This window comes from Gorilla gorilla, chromosome 13 (assembly GCF_029281585.2).
Source record: "Gorilla gorilla gorilla isolate KB3781 chromosome 13, NHGRI_mGorGor1-v2.1_pri, whole genome shotgun sequence".
In the NCBI taxonomy this organism is placed as follows: Eukaryota; Metazoa; Chordata; class Mammalia; order Primates; family Hominidae; genus Gorilla; species Gorilla gorilla.
In genome coordinates this window covers 101,480,706-101,499,235 of record NC_073237.2, presented here as the reverse complement: position 1 = coordinate 101,499,235, position 18,530 = coordinate 101,480,706, and the positions used below count along the sequence as shown (strand labels likewise).

At 39.8% G+C, this 18,530-nt stretch overlaps 1 long non-coding RNA gene across 1 annotated transcript in view; it reads left to right on the top strand.

Annotated features, from left to right (window-relative positions):
• The window catches only part of LOC129524547 (uncharacterized), a 51,039-nt gene that overhangs the window by 11,907 nt on the left and 20,602 nt on the right, over positions 1 to 18,530 (top strand). Inside the window, exon 2 of the long non-coding RNA XR_010130313.1 lies at positions 7,330 to 7,386. This is a non-coding gene — a long non-coding RNA (uncharacterized lncRNA). The remainder of the gene's footprint in view (positions 1 to 7,329; positions 7,387 to 18,530) is intronic.

The following is an 18,530-nucleotide window of genomic DNA, read 5'->3' as shown; positions in this document are numbered from 1 at the left end:
GCTGGAGAGCAGTCTTGCATTTAAAAACACTGTAAATGCTGGCACCTCTCTAGGAAGTAAATGTCAAGGCACGTGTAATACAGAGTGAGCACCAGTGCCTTCAGGTATTAACCTATTGAGAAAGCCCATTTGGCTCATTATTACATCCTTGTCTCAACTCCAAAAATAGATCCTCTTTATTATTTTAATATTATTTAGAAAAAAATTAAATTTCTACTATGTGACATGAGAAAATGCATTTGTTAGAAGGCTAATGGGCCTTTTTTTGTTTTGTTTTGTTTTGTTTTTTTGTCCTGACAAAGGAAAGTAAATTGCTTCCTATGGAAAGGTGCATAAACTCCTTCAGGCCCCTGGGTAATTGCTTAGGAGAGTATTGGTACAGATAATTGACAATCTAAAAACCAAGGTTCTTGGCAAAAGTAATGAACTTCCTTGAAGCAAGTCTCCTTTTTCAAAATGAACCTGAAGCTCAAAAACCTTTATTCCTCACTTTGCCTTTGTTGTTAGCAACTCAAACATCTTGACACACTGGTTACAATCTTGGGCTTAGGAGTGAGACAACTGTGGGATTGATAACCAGTCCAGCAAATTCTAGCTGTGGGACCCTGCCCAAGCTACAGAAGTTCTCAGAACTCCTCATCTATGACATTGCATCATGATTATTAAATGAGGGAGAGCACTTTGCAAGGTTACAATGGTGTATCTGGCATGCTTGACACGAGAATGACAAAACTATTAACAGTAATCATCATTTTCTTATTCTTTAGTTAGAAGCAATGAACAATTTAAAATAATACATTTCAATTTTTAAAAATGAAAATGTATGTTTTGTATGAACTGAAATTTATACTGTCTAAACAAGGTATTACACCTTGCAGTTTATACTGTTTCACTTTTTAAATTTTTAAACCCAAATTAAATGTACAAATTGTCATATAGCATGATTAAATTGAATTAATCCAGTTTTACTTCTTCATCTTGAGAAACACTGTGCTATCATTATTTATATCTACCGTTTAAGTGTAGAGATATATTGTACTACAGGGATTTGAGACATGAACAATGACCTCAATGAGTTTGAACAGTTCCTAACCATTATGAACTTACTCTTGAAGCAACCCCATGCAGCCATGTCCACGTGTGTCTGGGTGGATGCATAACTAGTGGTTGTCTGGATTTGTTTCCATGTAGAATATAATGCTTGGTAAGACATAAGTAATGTTTGCTAATTCGAAGCATATATATACACACATATAAATATAAGTATTAGATATATATAATATATATCTATAAGTATGTATATATACACACACACCACATTATTAAAATTCAATAGTTTTGAAGGTAGATCAACCAAATTTTTTTTTAAGGAAGAGTATTTTTATTACTGACATTGCTTTTTGTTTTGTTTTGTTTTCTCATTTGGGGTCTTGCTCTGTTGCTCAGGCTGGACTGCAATGTTGGGATTACAGGTATGAATCACTGTGCCTGGCCAACATTGTTTAAAATTGTGGGCACATGGTGATAATAAAAAGCAGACAAATGAGGTTTTATTGCTTTTTCACATCCTCTGCAGACAATTCACCCCCTATTGTTGCACCAGACTAGGCTCTTCCACTGCTCTGCCCTTGGAATACCACTGCATAGTTCCTGGCAGATAGTAAGAATTGCATACCTGTAAACTATTATTATTTCACTACAGGTCTTTTAAAACTTGAGAGGTTCCTAGAATTTTACTTTTTTCTTTCTTTCTTTTTTTTTTTTTTTTTTTGCAGAGAGAGAAACAATGACATGGAAATATGACTTAATTCCCCAATAAAGAAGTAGTATTATCAGGCCAGGTGCGGTGGCTCACGCCTGTAATCCCAGCACTTTGGGAGGCCAAGGTGGATGGATCACCTGATGTCAGGAGTTCGAGACCAGCCTGGCCAAAATGGTGAAACCGCATCTCCACTACACATACAAAAATTAGCTGGGTGTGGTGGCACATGCCTGTAGTCCCAGCTACTTGGGAGGCTGATGCAGGAGAATTGCTTGAACCTACAGTGAGCTGAGATTGCACCACTGCACTCCAGCCTGGAAGACAGAGTGAGACTCCATCTTGAAAAAAAAAAGAAAAAAGTAGTATTATCTTAAAAAAAATTTTTTTTCTGTGATAATAGTTTTGGTGCCTTTTAATTTAGAAAATATACAAAAGTGTTTTTAAAAGTAAACAAAAGAGGCTGGGCGAGGTAGCTCAAGCCTGTAATCCCAGCACTTTGGAAGGCCGAGGTGGCAGATCACTCCTTGAGGCCAGGAGTTCCTAACCAGCCTAGCCAACATGGTGAAACCCTGTCTCTACTAAAAAATAAAAAAAATTAGCCGGGCATGGTGGCACATGCCTGTAATCCCAGCTACTAAGGAGGCTAAAGCACGAGAATTGCCTGAACTCAGGTAGCGGAGGTTGCAGTGAGCTGAGATAGTGCTCCCGCACTCCAGCCTGGGCAACAGAGCGAGACTCTGTCTCCAAAAAATTTAAAAAATTTAAAAAGAGGTATACCAAAGACAATAAAACCCCCTATAGTCATGCTATCCAAAATACAAAAATAACAATCATTTATTGATTACTCTATCTCAGGAGTCCTACATTCATTCCATTTATTTTAATCCTTCCTGGGAACCTATGAAGTAGTTTCAGGTTTTACATTTTTCTTTTCTTTCTTTCTTTTTTGTTTTTGAGACAGAGTTTCGCTCTTGTTGCCCAGGCTGGAGTGCAATGGCGCGATCTCGGCTTACTGCAACCTCTGCCTCCCCGTTTCAAGCGATTGTCCTGCCTCAGCCTCCTGAGTAGCTGGGATTACAGGCATGCGCCACCTCGCCCGGCTAATTTTGTATTTTTAGTGGAGACGGGGTTTCTCCATGTTGGTTAGGCTGGTCTCCAAATCTCAATCTCAGGTGATCCACCCTCCTTGGCCTCCCAAAGTGCTGGGATTACAGGCATGAGCCACCGCGCCCAGCCACATTTTTCATATTTTTTTTTAGAGGAGGTTACTGAGTCCTAGAGAAGTTACAGAAGTAGCCCAAGGTTGTAAACCTGAGCTTGTAAGTGGCAGGCCAGGATTCAGACACAGCTCTGTTTGACTGGAAGCCTAATCTCTTAACAACTCTGCTGTTTTACAACAACTCTGTGTTCCCTACTGACCATTATTAATATTTTGGCGTTTTGCCTTTCAGTTTATTTTATGTGTATACGTATGTGTGTTTTCTAAATGTATACGTAGCTTTTTGAACAAAATTGGGATCGTGTTGTGTATAATGTTTTGTATCCTACTTTTTAACCTAATGTTACAGTGTAAGCATTTTCCGCATCATTATATATGGATTCAAATATATATAGGATTCAAATATATATAGGATTCAAAAGTATGATTTTCAATGGCTACATAATAGTCCATCATATGCTTTACCATAGCTGAACAAACAAATCGTCTTGTGTGGGACTCCACTTTGAATAAAGTTCTTAGAAATGTAGTTTGTTACAACCGTTCTGAAAGTCAGTTTGGTAATATATCGTGAACTGTACAAAGCTCTTACCTTTATAACCTCGCTTCTAGGAGCTTATTCAAAGGAAATAAAATTATGGTCAAAGATTTATGAATGAGGGTGTTTATCACAGTGATAGTAAAAACATATTTGTGTGCATAGAAGAAAGATGAGAAGAAAATGATACATTAGCAATGTATCATTAGTTACTGGTATAACTTTTATTTACTGAGTTATTGATTATTTTTATTTTATTGCACTTTATTTTTTGTATTTTTATTTTTTATTTATTTATTTTTCGAGATGGAGTTTCGCTCTTGTCGCCCAGGCTGGAGTACAATGGACGATCTCAGCTCACTGCAACCTCTGCCTCCTGGATTCAAGCAATTCTCCTGCCTTAGCCTCTCAAGTAGCTGGGATTACAGGCATGCACCACCACACCTGGCTAATTTGTTTTGTATTTTTAATAGAGACGGGATTTCACCATGTTGGCCAGGCTGGTCTCGAACTCCTGACCTCAGGTGATCCATCCACCTCGACCTCCCAAAGTGCTGGGATTACAGGCGTGAGTCACTGCACCTGGTCTTATTGCACTTTAAATTGTATTTCTTATATATCTTTTAAAATTTTTATTATTTATTACATTTTTCAGTATTTTCTAAAATTCCTGTAATAGGCATGTATAACTTCTAAAAATTAAAAAGAAGTTATTTTTAAAATGTTGGTAATTTTTGGTGAATCTTCAACTCACCAATCACTGAATCCTGATCTTACATACAAAGTTACAAAGTCTGATTAAAATGTTCTGTACAGCTCACGCTTTCCAACAATATCTGGTCTAGGCTGGAATTAAATGTCACTTTGTCTTCTCCCACGGTTCCTTTAATCCTCAACTGTTAGTGGCTTTTACTCCACCAACTCTTTGATTGCTCCCAACCTTACCAGGGTGAAGGCATTCATTTACTTCTACAACTGCTTGTTTTAAGGATAACCAATTTATTTCTCTCATTAGGAAATTAAAGAAATATTGACAAGCCCAACTTTTTCAGATCAGATGAAATTTTTTTTCTAACTTCAGAAAAAATTCCTTCTGTGTACTAGCTCTCTCTAGAAATTTTGGACATGGTTAGCAGTTTCCATCACAAGCATAAGCTTCCTGAATGTCTGGGCAATGATATGTTAGCTGTTATCCTCAGCCAAATCTGTTCACTTAGGACCCAGTTTTCTCATCTATAAAATGAAGACTTAAAGTCATTGAGCTGTAGGGTCTCTGCCTACTCTTAATCCTTAGGTAAAAACCCACCAGTAAGAGACTGAATGTTAGTTCTTTCTGGTCCCAATTCTGAAGGAGAATGTAAATATAACATATTAAATATAACTGAAGACAGAATAAGAAAACTAAAAATAGGTTAGAAGAAATTACTGTAAAAGAAAAATATACTGAGAGATATATTTATTAAGGTAAGTATATCAATTCTCTGAATGATACCCAAGCAATGAGTTTAGTATAGAGGTTTAGTGTACTATTAAGGGAATGTGCTGAATTTAGAAATAAACAGACCCTGAAAGGAGGCTTGACTGTCATTTATTAGCTGCATGGCCTTGAGCAAGTTATGTAAACCCATGGCTGCTTTTTAGAGTTTCTCTTTGTCTTGATATTCTGAAGTTTCTGTACAGTGTTCAGATGTGGATTTATTTTTGCTTATCCTGCTTGGGAATGGTTGGGATTTTTGAATCTGTGTAGGTAGTATCTTTTATTAGTCTTAGAAAATTCCTAGCAATTCAAAATTCAAATATTGCCTATAAAAGCAAAACAATATGACCTCTGGGAATGGCTTTAACATATTTTAACAGAGAAGGAAATAAAAACAAAGAAAGAAAATAAACAAATGTGGCAAAATCTTGATAACTGTGAAGTCTGGGTAATAGGCATATACAGTTTATAGTACTATTATCTACTTTTTTCTTTCATGTATGCTTAAATAATTTTATAATAAAAAATAAAGAGCTATAAGAAAATTAACAACCATTCTGTCTCCTTCTCCTTGTGGAGCTTCAGTGGAGTGTACCTCAGACCTTGTTCTACACTTCATGTCTCTGAATGCTCATAGTTTCCTTATTTTTATCTCTTGTGATATTGTGAATAATTTTTTCTAACCTACATTTAGTTTGCTTATTCTGTCTTCAGTTGTATTTAATGTTATTCAGTATTTAATTTTGGTTATTATAATTTGTATTTATAGACATTCATTTTGGTTCTTTTTCAAATTTGTTAGGTTACTTTATCCCTTATACTTTTTCTCCAACCAGAAGTGAGCTTTCTCCAAGTATTAAAACACACACACACACACACACACACACACACACACACACACACACACACACACACAACCTCCTTCCCCAGCTATTAAAAAAATAGGCATACTTGTTTTAAGTATATTGTTCTATAGCCTAAGTCTCATAATTCCAACATCAGAAATATATGAAAATCTGGTATATTTTCTATGTGTTCTGTGGTTTCTAAAGGTTCTTGCTCATGGTATCTTGCTTGTGTGCTTGATTATTTTTGACTGTGTGCTGCATATTTATTTGAAAAATGATATGTGGGATTTTTTTCTGGTCTAGGATAAAGGTGTTTTCCTCTAGAGTGGATATGTATTTGATTATTTGGTGTTCGAAGGCATTAACAATCCAGAACAATTTTTAAATAAATTCAGAAGTTGACAATTTTTTTTGACTAATCAAATTCAGTGATGTGTCTGTAGGCTGCAAATTTGAGTGATGATTAACTTGCCGAAGCTTTTCAGTCCTTTTCCCTCTCTCTTACGCTCAGCAACAAGGTATTTTTCTTGTAGCCCTTGGAGTAGGGGAGAGGTATAAACCTTTGGTACCCCATCTTCATTGGAGTGAAGGGGTCCCTCCTTAGAGATTCTATTTTGGATGGACATTGGCTTTGATTTCCTTCTCCCTTGCCATGGGAGGCTATCAGCACTCTGGGAAAAAAAAGCAGCCTCAGTGTTTTCTCTTACCTTCCTGGAAAAAGATGAATGATAAACTCTTCTAAGTTCCAATTTCTTCATATGTAAGATGAAGTTAATATTGCTTTACTTACAGAGTTGTGTGTTAAGCAAGATACAAAATGCCCTTTTTAAATTGTAAATTACAATATAAACTTACTGTGGAACCCAGGGCCCTTAAGGTTTGGGAAACCTCTTCAAGTTGCATAGATACTTGAGGGTGTGTATATTTTTCTATGTGTGTTTCAGAGGGTGCTCATGTATTTAATGAGTTTCAAATAATCCATTGACCACCAAAAATTTTTAAAGCGTTTGAAAATGGAAATTATTATTTGAAATCAAATAAGTACAGGAAGGAGGCAGAAGATTGGATTTCTGTTTATTCATTTAGATGTTGCTGAAGTGGGCCGGGCATGGTGGCTCACACCTGTAATCCCAGCACTTTGGAAGGCCTCTTGATCACGAGGTCAGGAGTTTGAGATTGGCCTGGCCAACATGGTGAAACCCTGTCTCTACTAAAAATACAAAAAATTAACCAGTTGTGGTGGTGCGTGCCTGTAATCCCAGCTACTTGGGAGATTGGGGCAGGAGAATCACTTGAACCCAGGAGGCAGGAGTTGCGGTGAGCAGAGATCACGCCATTGCACTCCAGCCTGGGCAACAGAGTAAGACTCTGTCTCAAAAAAAAAAAAAAAAAAAAAAGATGTTGCTGAAATGTTTTAATCTTTGCCAATTACTAAAATAGTGATTATTTGCTCAATAAAACTATGTTTTATCTGTTCTCTTCTAGACTATAATTTCATGTGTGTGAAATTCAAGGGGAAAAAGGAAACAATACATAATCCAGGTAGGAAGAGCATTTTGTTCCTTTTGTTATTTATTCCTTGCAGACTTTCATTCATGGATGCTTATACTCTTAGAATGTTAGAGCTGCTGAATCCGTACAGATCAGCTAATTTAACCTTCTTAGTTTACATTTAAGGACACCAAAGAAAGGAAACAGATAAATTTACTAGAATTATAAATGTGACAAATATTCCAGAGCTTTTCTGCTAATTAAAATGTTGGTTTTGTCTAACAAAACATAGCAGAGTTTGAGATTTCCCACTTTTCTTCTATAGCATCACCAGTGTCACACTTCAGGGCCTGATTAAATGTTTTATCTTCTGAAAAGCTTTCCTGGCTCAGATGAGGTGACTCATGTCAGCCTACACAAAGGCTTCTTCATATACTAGAATTTCTACTATAATTTTTCAGCCTTTCCACAAAACAAGTCTTACCATAATCCAGCAACAGAACAAAAGAGAAGTCAATGATGAGAAGCTTGATAATGTAAAGGTTTAGTTCTAAGGTGGGTAGCAGTCACTCTTTCACTCAACAAGTATTTATTAAGTACCCACCATGAGCTGGGTGCTAGAATTACAATGATAAACAAAAGATGTGGTCGTTATTTCTACATTTTCACACCACCTCTTTAGTCACTACTTTTCTTTCTCTTTCGGACAACTCAATGTATCCTCTAACTGGTGTTTCTGCTTATACTTTGATCTCCCTTTGATCCATTCTTCACCCAATAGTCAGAAGGATCTTTTGATCATTAAATCCCCTCCTTAAGCCTCTCAGAAGTTCCACTTGTGGAACAGCAGTGTAAGGAGCTCTATGTACCCACTCCCCAGAGTCAGCCGTAACTATTGAACATTATATATTTTTTAAAAAGCCAGTCATTTATAAATCTCTGGAAATTGTCCTAAGAGCATATAGCAAATGAAGAAACATTTATTAAAGAAAATCTATTAGATCTTGGCAGGAACAAAAGGAACCTTTGGCACAACCCACCCCCTTCCTCCTCCCTTCCCATCTCAACCTGATGACAGAAGTTCCAATCTGGTCAAATATCACCAAGAAAATGGGGCTCCTCTCCCCTCTGCTCCTAGTCAAGGGATACAGTAGCACTCTAGGAAGGGCAGGCCACTAGCATTTTTCATCACCCACCTCTGAATTGCAGAAGCTAAATTCCTGGTGAGTGTGGCTGAGGGATGAGGGGCTCCCTTCCTCCACCCAACTCCCACTCATAGATGGAGGCTCTGCCCTAGGCATGGGAGGTCAAGAGTACTGGGGACACAGTAGTCCTTGTTCCAGCTTACTTTTAGGGTGGAGGTTTCATGCCAGGAGAGGCAAGACAAGATCTGAAGCTACCATTCCCATCTTCTACCTTGTTTGTAAAGCAGGGGTGTCAGTTCAAGAGAAGCAGGCTACTGTCCCTGTCCTCACTTTCAGGGCAGTGGCTCAGATATTCTGCCCTGGAGAAGAGGAAGTCCCTAAGAACAGAGAGCTCTAACACTCTCCCCAAAGAAACTGACTTTATTTAAAACAGAATATGGGAAAGCTCAAGTCTAAAAATTCTCTCAAATACAATGGAGATTTTGGTGGTAAGCAGTTAAGAGAAGGCTGGTAACTCCATGGGAGCAGGAAGCTGAGCCATAGACCAGTTAGCTTACTAGAGAGAACCAGGGAAAGAGACAACTAAGAGGAATCCTCTTGGAGTCACAACAAACCTCAAAAACTGGGCTTAGAAACTACCTCTATTTTTCTGGGGTTTAAATCTAATTGGATCAGACTGCGGAGCAGTTTATGTCCCAGGGCATTGTCCAAAAAAAAAAAAAAACCAATCACCTGACAATTAGGCAGTGTCTAACAAAGGCAGGTAGCTTAACAGAGGGATCAAGGAAAGAGAGATAAAGAGAGTCCTGCGGAAACTACTGTCACCCCACAGTTACTGTTCATGTCCAAGTCTGTGCATGTCCTCTGAGGAGCAACATCAGAGGCTTCATACTGTGAGGGAAATAGACTTTACTAAAATTATCTAAGCAAGTCACTAAATAAATAAGCAAAAAGGAACAAAAATAAGCCCTGGAGTTGAGGGGGTACTCAATATCTAGAATTGCTACAATCTATTACCTGAAATGTCTATACAAAGACATACAAAGAAACAGGAAAGCATGGCCCATACATAGGCAGTAAATCAGGCAATAGAAATTGCCTTGAGAAGGATGGCCCAGATGTCAGATGTGATGGACAAAGTGTTCAAAGCAAGCATTATAAGTATGTTCAAAGAACTAAAGAAAACCATGCTTAATGAAGTAAAGAAAGGTATAATGTCAACATGTCATTGAATAGAGAAGATCAGTAAACAGATATAAATTATAAAAAATTAACCAAATGAAAATTTGGAATTCTAAATTTGGAAAGTGTAATAACTAAAATTAGAATTTCACTAGACACATTCAACAGTAGATTGGAACTAGCAGAAGAATCAGCAAACTTGAAGATGGACTGATAGAGATTATGTGACTAAAGAACAAACAGAAAAAAGAAAGAAGAAAAATAAACAGAGGCTCAGAGAAATCTACAATCCAAGAAGTTTGAAGAGCTCCAAGTAGAACAAATGCAAAGAAATCCACACCCAGACACGTGACAGTAAAAATGCTGAAAGAGAAATTTTCAAAGGGAAAAATTTGAAAGCAGCAAGAGAAAAATGAGCCAGGCATAGGCAGAGGCAGGAGGATAGCTTGAGCCCAGGAGTTTGAGACCAGCCTGGGCAATATAGCAAGACCCCACTCTACACAAAAATCATGGGGGAAAGACTCCCAAAAAAGGAGAAAAATGACTTATCACATTCAAGGGAACCTCAATAAGATAACAGATGATTTTTCATCAGAAACAATGGAGGCCAGAAAGCAATGGGATAAAATATTCAAGGTGCTGAAAGAACAAAAACTACCAATCAAGTATCTTATAATGTCACAGGGTGAACCCCAAAATTGAACCTCAACCTGGGAGGTCACATGGGTTCTTGACCTCATGCAGAAAAGAATTCAAGAGCAAGCTGACAGTAAAGTGAAAGCAAGTTTATGAAGAAGGGAAAAGAATAAAAGGGTGGCTACTTCATAGGCAGAGCAGCCCCAAGGGTTGCTAGTTGGCTATTTTTATGGTTATTTCTTGATCATATGCTAAACAAGGGGTGAATTATTATTGAGTTTTCCAGGAAAGGTGCAGGGAATTCTTGGAATTGAGGGTTCCTCCCCTTTTTAGACCATATAGGGTAACTCCTGTGAGTTGTCATGGCATCTGTAAACCATCATGGTGCTTATGAGAGTCTCTTTTAGCATGCTAATTTATTATAATTAGTGTATAATAAGCAGTGAGAATAACTAAAGGTTGCTTTTATCACCATCTTGATACTGGCTGGTTTGGGCTGGTTTCCTTAACACATCCTGTTTTATCAATGGGGTCTTTGTGACCCGCGTCTGGAGAAACAAGTCTTGCTAAACTCCTGTCTCAAAACAAAAACAAAAACAAAAAAACCTCAAAACCTTCAGTATCTTTTAATTACTTTGGATGAAGTCAAATTTGCTTATCATGATCTACATAGTCTGCCCACCTCTCTACCTTCTTGAACCACACTTCTCTCTCGAGCTTGATCACGCAGGCATTCTTTTAGCCTGTTCCCTCCTGCCTCGAGGCCTTTTGACCATGTTGCCCCAAGTGTCTGTCTCACTATTCTCTCACCTCTTTAACTACATATTACTCACCCTTAGATTTCAGCTTAAACTTTGCTTCTTCTGGGAAACCTTCCCTTATCTCCCTGCCCATGTGAGATAGTACATACTGCCATGCATCTCTTGTCACCTCCTTCTTGAAATTTTACATGAATTGGTACATTTAATTAATGCTTTTATAATATAAATTTCACATAGATAGGAAATGTGTGTGTGTGTGTGTGTGTGTGTGTGTGTGTGTGTGTATTGTGCTTTAGGTTGCAAAAACTAAAAGTCACTGAAAGGTTTTATCTGATGAATGGCATTGTCAGATTAGCAGGTTTAGGATGTTTTTCTAGCTGTGCTTTTAGAAAGTACTGGACAAATTCCTATTGTGGATATAAGGAAGATGTTGTAGTATTCCAGAGGAGAGGTGATCAAATGCTCAGACCAGGTCAGGGTTTGGAGATGAAAAGTAGACCAACTTGAGAACTACAATCAGAGAGGAAAGGACAGTTATCACTGGGTGGAATCCTAGGTTTCTGACTTGTACAATTCAATACAGTGGTTCTATTTACGAGGAGAGGGAGAACTAGAGAGAAATCAGACTATTAGGGGGTGTGGATAGAGGTAAATCATGATTCAGTTAGGAACTGTTGAACTTGAGGTGTCAGTGAGAAATTAGTGAGAACTCCAATAGAGATTTTAGGTAAGCAATTGGATACAGGATTCTGGAACTCAGAGAACTTGAGACTGCAGATATGCAAAGCCAATCTGGGGAAAATATGGTTGCCTGTGAGGACCTACTTCTCCTTCACTACCACCAATGCTGGCAGCCTCTCAGCTGCAGTTCTGCTTTGTCCCAAGCCTATCAAAGGCCAGAAATGTTGTTCTCCCTGCCCCTCCAGCTGATATATTCCTGCTTATTCTGTAAGGCCCTCATTTCTCTGAACCCCAGCCTGCAGTAGGGTTGTGCCTGGGCTCCTGGAGATTTTTTTGTACTGTGCTGGTCCCAAGAAGAACAACTTCTGAGTTAATAAAAAGCTCCTGGACGGGCATGGTGGCTCATGCTTGTAATCCCAGCACTGTGGGAGGCCAAGGCGGGCAGATCACGAAGTCAGGAGTTCAAGACCAGCCTGGCTAGCATAGTGAAAGCCCATCTTTACTAAAAATACAAAACTTAGCTAGGCGTGGTGGCACATGCCTTTAGTCCCAGCTACTTGGGAGGCTGAGGCAGGAGAATCACTTGAACCCGGGAGGTGGAGGTTGCAGTGAGTGGAGATCGCGCCACTGCGTTACAGCCTGGGTGACAGAGGGAGACTTTGTCTTGAAAAAATAAATAAATAAAATAAAATAAAAAGCTCCTTTTGGGTGCATCTTACTTTAATTTGATCTTCTCAGCCTGAATCCAGGAAGGGATACGCGTGTTGAATTCTGAGGGCAAAGGCGTGTTTTTCTGCTTGCTGGATAGTTCTCAAAGGTCAGGCAGCAGGCCTTAGTCATGCTAATGGAGATCTAACCTTTCATGGAATCAGAGATTTTTTCCAGCTCAAGGGCATTTCAATAATTTTCCAAATGAGGCCTTTGTCTCCAAAACACAGTGATAATTACCAGCAAAGTCATAACTTGAACTCAGGTCTTCTGACTTGAAGCCCAGTGCTTTTTTTTTTTTTTTTCCCCACAATACTCCCATGTAGTATAGCATCTGGCTTCTGGATGGACTTTTGCAGCACCAACCACCATTTCTAAGACACAGTAGTGTCATAAATGTTGTTGAATGAACAAATAAAAGCTATTCTACTGCCCAATCCTTTCTTTTTCCCTAGAATAGCAGAGAGTAAAGAAAGCAAACCAGCAGAATGTATCTGGGGTTTCCAAGCATCATTATCAGCATGAATGCATGTCCTTTGGAAACTCTGCCACTGAAGTCATTCAGTCAAGTAGAAATTGAATCAATGTCCATTCTTAGCACAATAATTAAAGGATACCAATATCTCAGAACCAGCTGGTGGAAAATAATCTCTGGTCTGTTTTATAAGCAATATCATATATAAAGGTGGAAGACCTTCAGTGTTTTTCCCTGAACAGCTTTCTATGGTACAGAGCATAGACATCCAGGCAAAAGGAAGACAAGCTGGTTCACCGTCATCTCTGATTTCTCTCCAATCTCCACACTACCTCCAACATGATAGCTTTAAATGCAACTTGAGAAGTGTTTCATCCAAGATTATGTAGCTAGTAAGCAGTGAAGCCAAGACTACAGCCTGTGAATTTGGATTTAAATACTTTGCCACCCATTTATCACACTTTTCATCAGATTTGGATCCACTGTAATTGGCCCCTTTTTCTGACGGTAGCCATGTATTTTAGAGCTGCATTGTGCAATACAGTAGCTGCTGGCCTCCTGTGGCTATTTAAATTTAACTATGGTGGTGCGTGGCTGTAGTTCCAGCTACTCAGGAGGCTGAGGCAGGAGAATCGCTTGAACCCAGGAGGCGGAGGTTGCAGTAAGCCGAGATTGTGCCACTGCACTCCAGCCTGGACAACAGAGCGAGACCCTGTCTTAAAAAAAAAAAATAATAAGTTAACTAAAATCAATGGCTGGGCACTGTGGCTCATGCCTGTAATTCCAGCAGTTTGGGAGGCCAAGGCAGGTGGATCACCTGAGGTCAGGAGTTCGAGACTAGCCTGGCCAACATGGTGAAACCCTGTCTCTACTAAAAATATAAAAATTAGCCGGGTGTGGTGGCATGCACCTGTAATCCTAGCTACTTGGGAGGCTGAGGCAGGAGAATCACTGGAACCCAGGAAGGAGAGGTTACAGTGAGCTGAGATAGTGCCATTGTACTCCAGCCTGGGTGACAGAGCAAGACCCCATCTCAAAAATAAATAAATAAAATTAAAAATTTAGTTCCTCAGCCATACTGGTCCCATTTCAAGCACACACTAGCCACAAGTGGCTAGTGATTGTATGTTGGACAGTGCAGACATGGAGCATTTCCATCATCACAAAAAGTTCCACTGGACAGCACTGCTCTAGAGACAGATTTCCCTTTTTTTTGTCTAAGGTTACTAGGGTCAGAAAGTCTGATGGAATATTTCCTCTCTCCAAACGGCAAATGAGGCCAATAGACAGATGGGAGACTATGAGCTACTTATTCTATTCCATACTTTCTAAACTCTTAAATGGAATTGATAGGGCCTAGCTACTCATCTCTGGGATGGGTAAATCTGCAACATGCTACTTAGAAAAGGATGATTAATCTGTTGTCATATCAAGTCCCTTGAACATACAATATAAATAAATATAAATTAAAGTATGCATCTCTCTGCCCTACTCTGATCTGTTATATGAGTATATATTTCTTGGGATTTAGAAGAACATTATATTTCATTCTCAGGCTAGTGATTCATTAAGAATACATTTCTCAATGACATTTCCACAGATCATCATTCTCTAGGCAGACTATCTTCCTAGGTCTCTGGGCCCATTTTCCTTCCAGACTAAAATCCTCTGGGAAAAAGATCTAAACATTTCAATTCTAACAGGTTGTAAAGCTCTCTAGTTGAAAATTTGTAGCAGATATTCAAATTGGGAAATGATAACTATGGTGTGAAATAAACTATATACAGAAATGTACAAGTGAAAGATTATATTGTCACCTATATACCACAAGTGAGTTATTCTACCAGAAAAAAAAAGATAGCTTACTTTGCTTTGTTGTATGTCAAATGACAACAACAACAACAACAACAATAAAAGATGAACAATTTACACACAGAACCCAGGGTGACCATTTCTTTTTTGCTTGACATAGTTTGTATTTCCAAACATTCCCCATTCATTTGTGTGAAATAATTGGAAAAATGCACGCAATTTTCACAAAATTGGAGAAGGAAGGGGGGTCAGCTTGCTGCTCTAGTGCTCCCTTGTTGGGTGGGTAATTTGGTATCAAGAGGTAGCCATGGTGACCATAAAACTTACTCATGTGACTAACGATGCAACTAATGATGCCCACAATTACTTAATCGCAGGCATGCTTAATGGCTTTTGCCATTTTCAGATGGTGCTTATGGCTAATTGTGGCTGCAAGTGGGTAACTACAGGTGCAATCAGATACGTTCCTAATTTTTACATTTGTGCTGACGGCAGAAGAAACCATTCCTTCTAAAATGAGGCGTTATAAAAAGAGAGCTGAAATTAGTTCTTTCAAGTCCACTGATGATAGAACAGCCTCTGACACAAAAACAAACACAAGTCATTTCATGTTGAAGCAGAGGAAAGTTCCAGATGATCAATGGACCTTTTGCCACACTCCAACCCCACCTGTGCGTTCTCCCCTTTCCCCTTAGTGTTCTCCCACTTAAATTCCTGCTACTGCCACTACCAAAAGGGGACTTTTACTTTTTCCTTATAACTCTACAGTTCCTGTCCCATCATGGAATATATATTGTTTTTTTTTAACGTTGCATTGTCTGTATTTGAAAAGATTTTTTTTTTTTTTTTTTTTTTTTGAGACAGAGCCTCGGTCTGTCGCCCAGGCTGGAGTGCAGTGGTGCGATCTCGGCTCACTGCAGCCTCTGCCTCCCAGGTTCCAGCGATTCTCCTGCTGGGTAGCTGGGATTACAGGCACATGCCACCATGCCCAGATAATTTTTGTATTTTTAGTAGAGATGAGGTTTTACCGTGTTGGCCAGACTGGTCTCCAACTCCTGACCTCAGGTGATCCGCTTGCCTCAGCCTCCCAAAGTGCTAGGATTACAGGCATGAGCCACCGCACCCAGCCTTGTATTTGCAAATACTTTTAATACATGGCATGATACGTATGTGCTCGAGTGACTTCTAATATATATCCTGGGGCAGATAAGTTAGCTTTTGAAGTTCTCTCATCAGGACTTAACACTCCAAAGATGGCTATGCAGTACTTTGAAATCCTTATCAAAATCTCACCTGAGGGATTTTAATCAGAGATAATTTTTTTTTTTTTTTTTTTTTTTTTTTGAGATGGAGTCTCAGTCTGTCACCCAGGCTGGAGTGCAGTGATGTGATCTCTGGTCATTACAACCTCCACTTCCCAGGCTGAAGCAATTCTCCCACCTCAGCCTCCTGAGTAGCTGGACTACAGGCATGCACCATCACACCTAGCTAATTTTTATATTTTGTGGGGTAGAGACAGGATTTTGCTGAATTGTAGTTCCCAAATCCGCCTGTGTCATGGGAGGGACAGAGTAGGAGGTAATTGAATCATGGGGATGGTTTCCCCTGTGCTATTCTCGTGATAGTGAGTAAGTCCTCACGAGAACTGATGGTTTCATAACGGCCTTCCCCCTTATAAAACTCTTATAAAACTCTCATTCTTCTTTCTCCTACCACCATGTAAAGAAGGATGTGTTTGGTTCCTCTTCTGCCATAATTCTAAGTTTCCTGAGGCCTCCCCAGCCATGCAAAACTGTGGGTCAATTAAACCTCTTTATAAATTACCCAGTCTTGGGTATGTCTTTATTAGCAGTATGAGAATGGACTAATACAGATGGTGTCCTGTGAGTAAGCCCTGTACTCTACTAATTGTCAACTCTTCTTGTTTGGGGCCTGAGGGATCAACTTTAGCCATAGCCAAATTGCGGAACTATGAAGACTTGCAAGTAATGAGGTGGAGAAAATGTTGGTTACCAGAACCGTCTGAGGGAGAGCCCTTTATCTGATTAGAAGAAATTCTTTGAAATGACATTTGGGGTGGAAGGTGAAGTCTCAAGGGCCTTCTCCATCAAGAAAAAAATGTTTGCTAAACTGCTTTGCATGAGACAAGGATAGGAATTGTATTTCTCCTAAAAGACAGTGAAGAAGGGGGAGGGCAGGGAGATGGGGGAAAGAATGCAACCGCAACACTGGCAGAAAGATATCTGCTGCACAATGGAAACTTTTGTGTCAGTACACAAATTCTCATAAGATATACTAAGCTAATGAATGTCTAGTATGCATGATTATCTGTGAAGATTCGTGAAGAGGTTGAGTTTGCTATCTGGACTGAAGCTGAACACTATCTCTGAAGTTTGGCTCACAACATCCCTTCTCTCTCTGTCTGTCTCTCTCTCTCTCTCACACACACCCCCATACACGTACACACACACTACACCCACCCCCACACTGTGATACAGAAAGGGCACTGGGTAGAGGCAGGTAAAAGGAGAATTATTCTGTCACACTGTGACATGACAGGCAGGCTGAGGGTACCAGCAGGCTTGCAGAAACGGGCATGGTGCCCAGGGTTTGGGCAGCCACAAGTCAGAGGATGATTAGACAATGGAAATCAACAATTTATAAAGGCTGGAGGACAAGGCCACAGGGATTGTTCAAAGTCCAGGCACACAATCACCATTCAGGGTGTGTGCCTGTGCTGTGGGATTTGAGTGAGGTAGAGGAGCAAATGGCTGAAAATTTCTCTCAGCTCCGTGGTGTGCCTGACCCAGTGCTGGAGATTCCAAAGGGAGTAAGATGCTGCATCCCCCTTTGCACTTGGAGAGAGAGCATCAGAATACAGTCATAAAATTAGGGTAGTAGGAAGCTCAGAAGAAGCTGGCAGGTTAGGGAAGGCTTGCACAAGGACATGGTTCTTGCTATGAGCTTTGAAAGGTGAAGAGTATATAGAAAGATTGTGAAGAAAGGTTTTTCTGGGCAGAAGGATTAGCCTATGTGAAGAGGCAGAGGCATGAGAGTACAGGGCAACTGAGGCAGGAGATGAGGGTCTCAAAGATCTAAATGGCTTTGCTTGCCATTTGAGGACTCTAAACTTCATCTAAAGGTACTGGGGAACCATGGAAGAATTTAAAGCTGGTGGAAAGCATGACTAAATTTGCCTCTTATAAAGATCTCCCTGGTTTACGTGCCCATCTTCTGGGTTCTCAAAGTATTGACCTGTCAGTGTTTCCATTTTTTTTTTTTTTTTTGAGATGGAGTCTCACTCTGTCACCCAGGCTGGAGTGCAGGGGCGTGATCTTGGCTCACTGCAAGCTCCGCCTCCCGGGTTCACGCCATTCTCCTGCCTCAGCCTCCCGAGTAGCTGGAACTACAGGCGCCCGCTACTATGCCGGGCTAATTTTTTGTATTTTTACTTGAGATGGGGTTTCACTGTGTTAATCAGGATGGTCTCGATCTCCTGACCTCGTGATCCTCCCGCCTCGGCCTCCCAAAGTGCTGAGATTGCAGGTGTGAGCCACCGCGCCCGGCCTCAATTGTTTATTTCTCCACCTCACTACATTGTGAGCACCTTGTGGGGAAAAGCTGTATCTTTCATCTCTGCCCATAGTGTATTGTCCAGGGGACATAGTAGGTATTCGATGGATTTTTTTTTTCTTTTGAGACAGAGTCTTGCTCTTGTCACCCAGGCCGGAGTGCAGTGGTGTGATCTCAGCTCACTGCAGCCTCTGCCTCCTGGGTTCAGGTGATTCTCCTGCC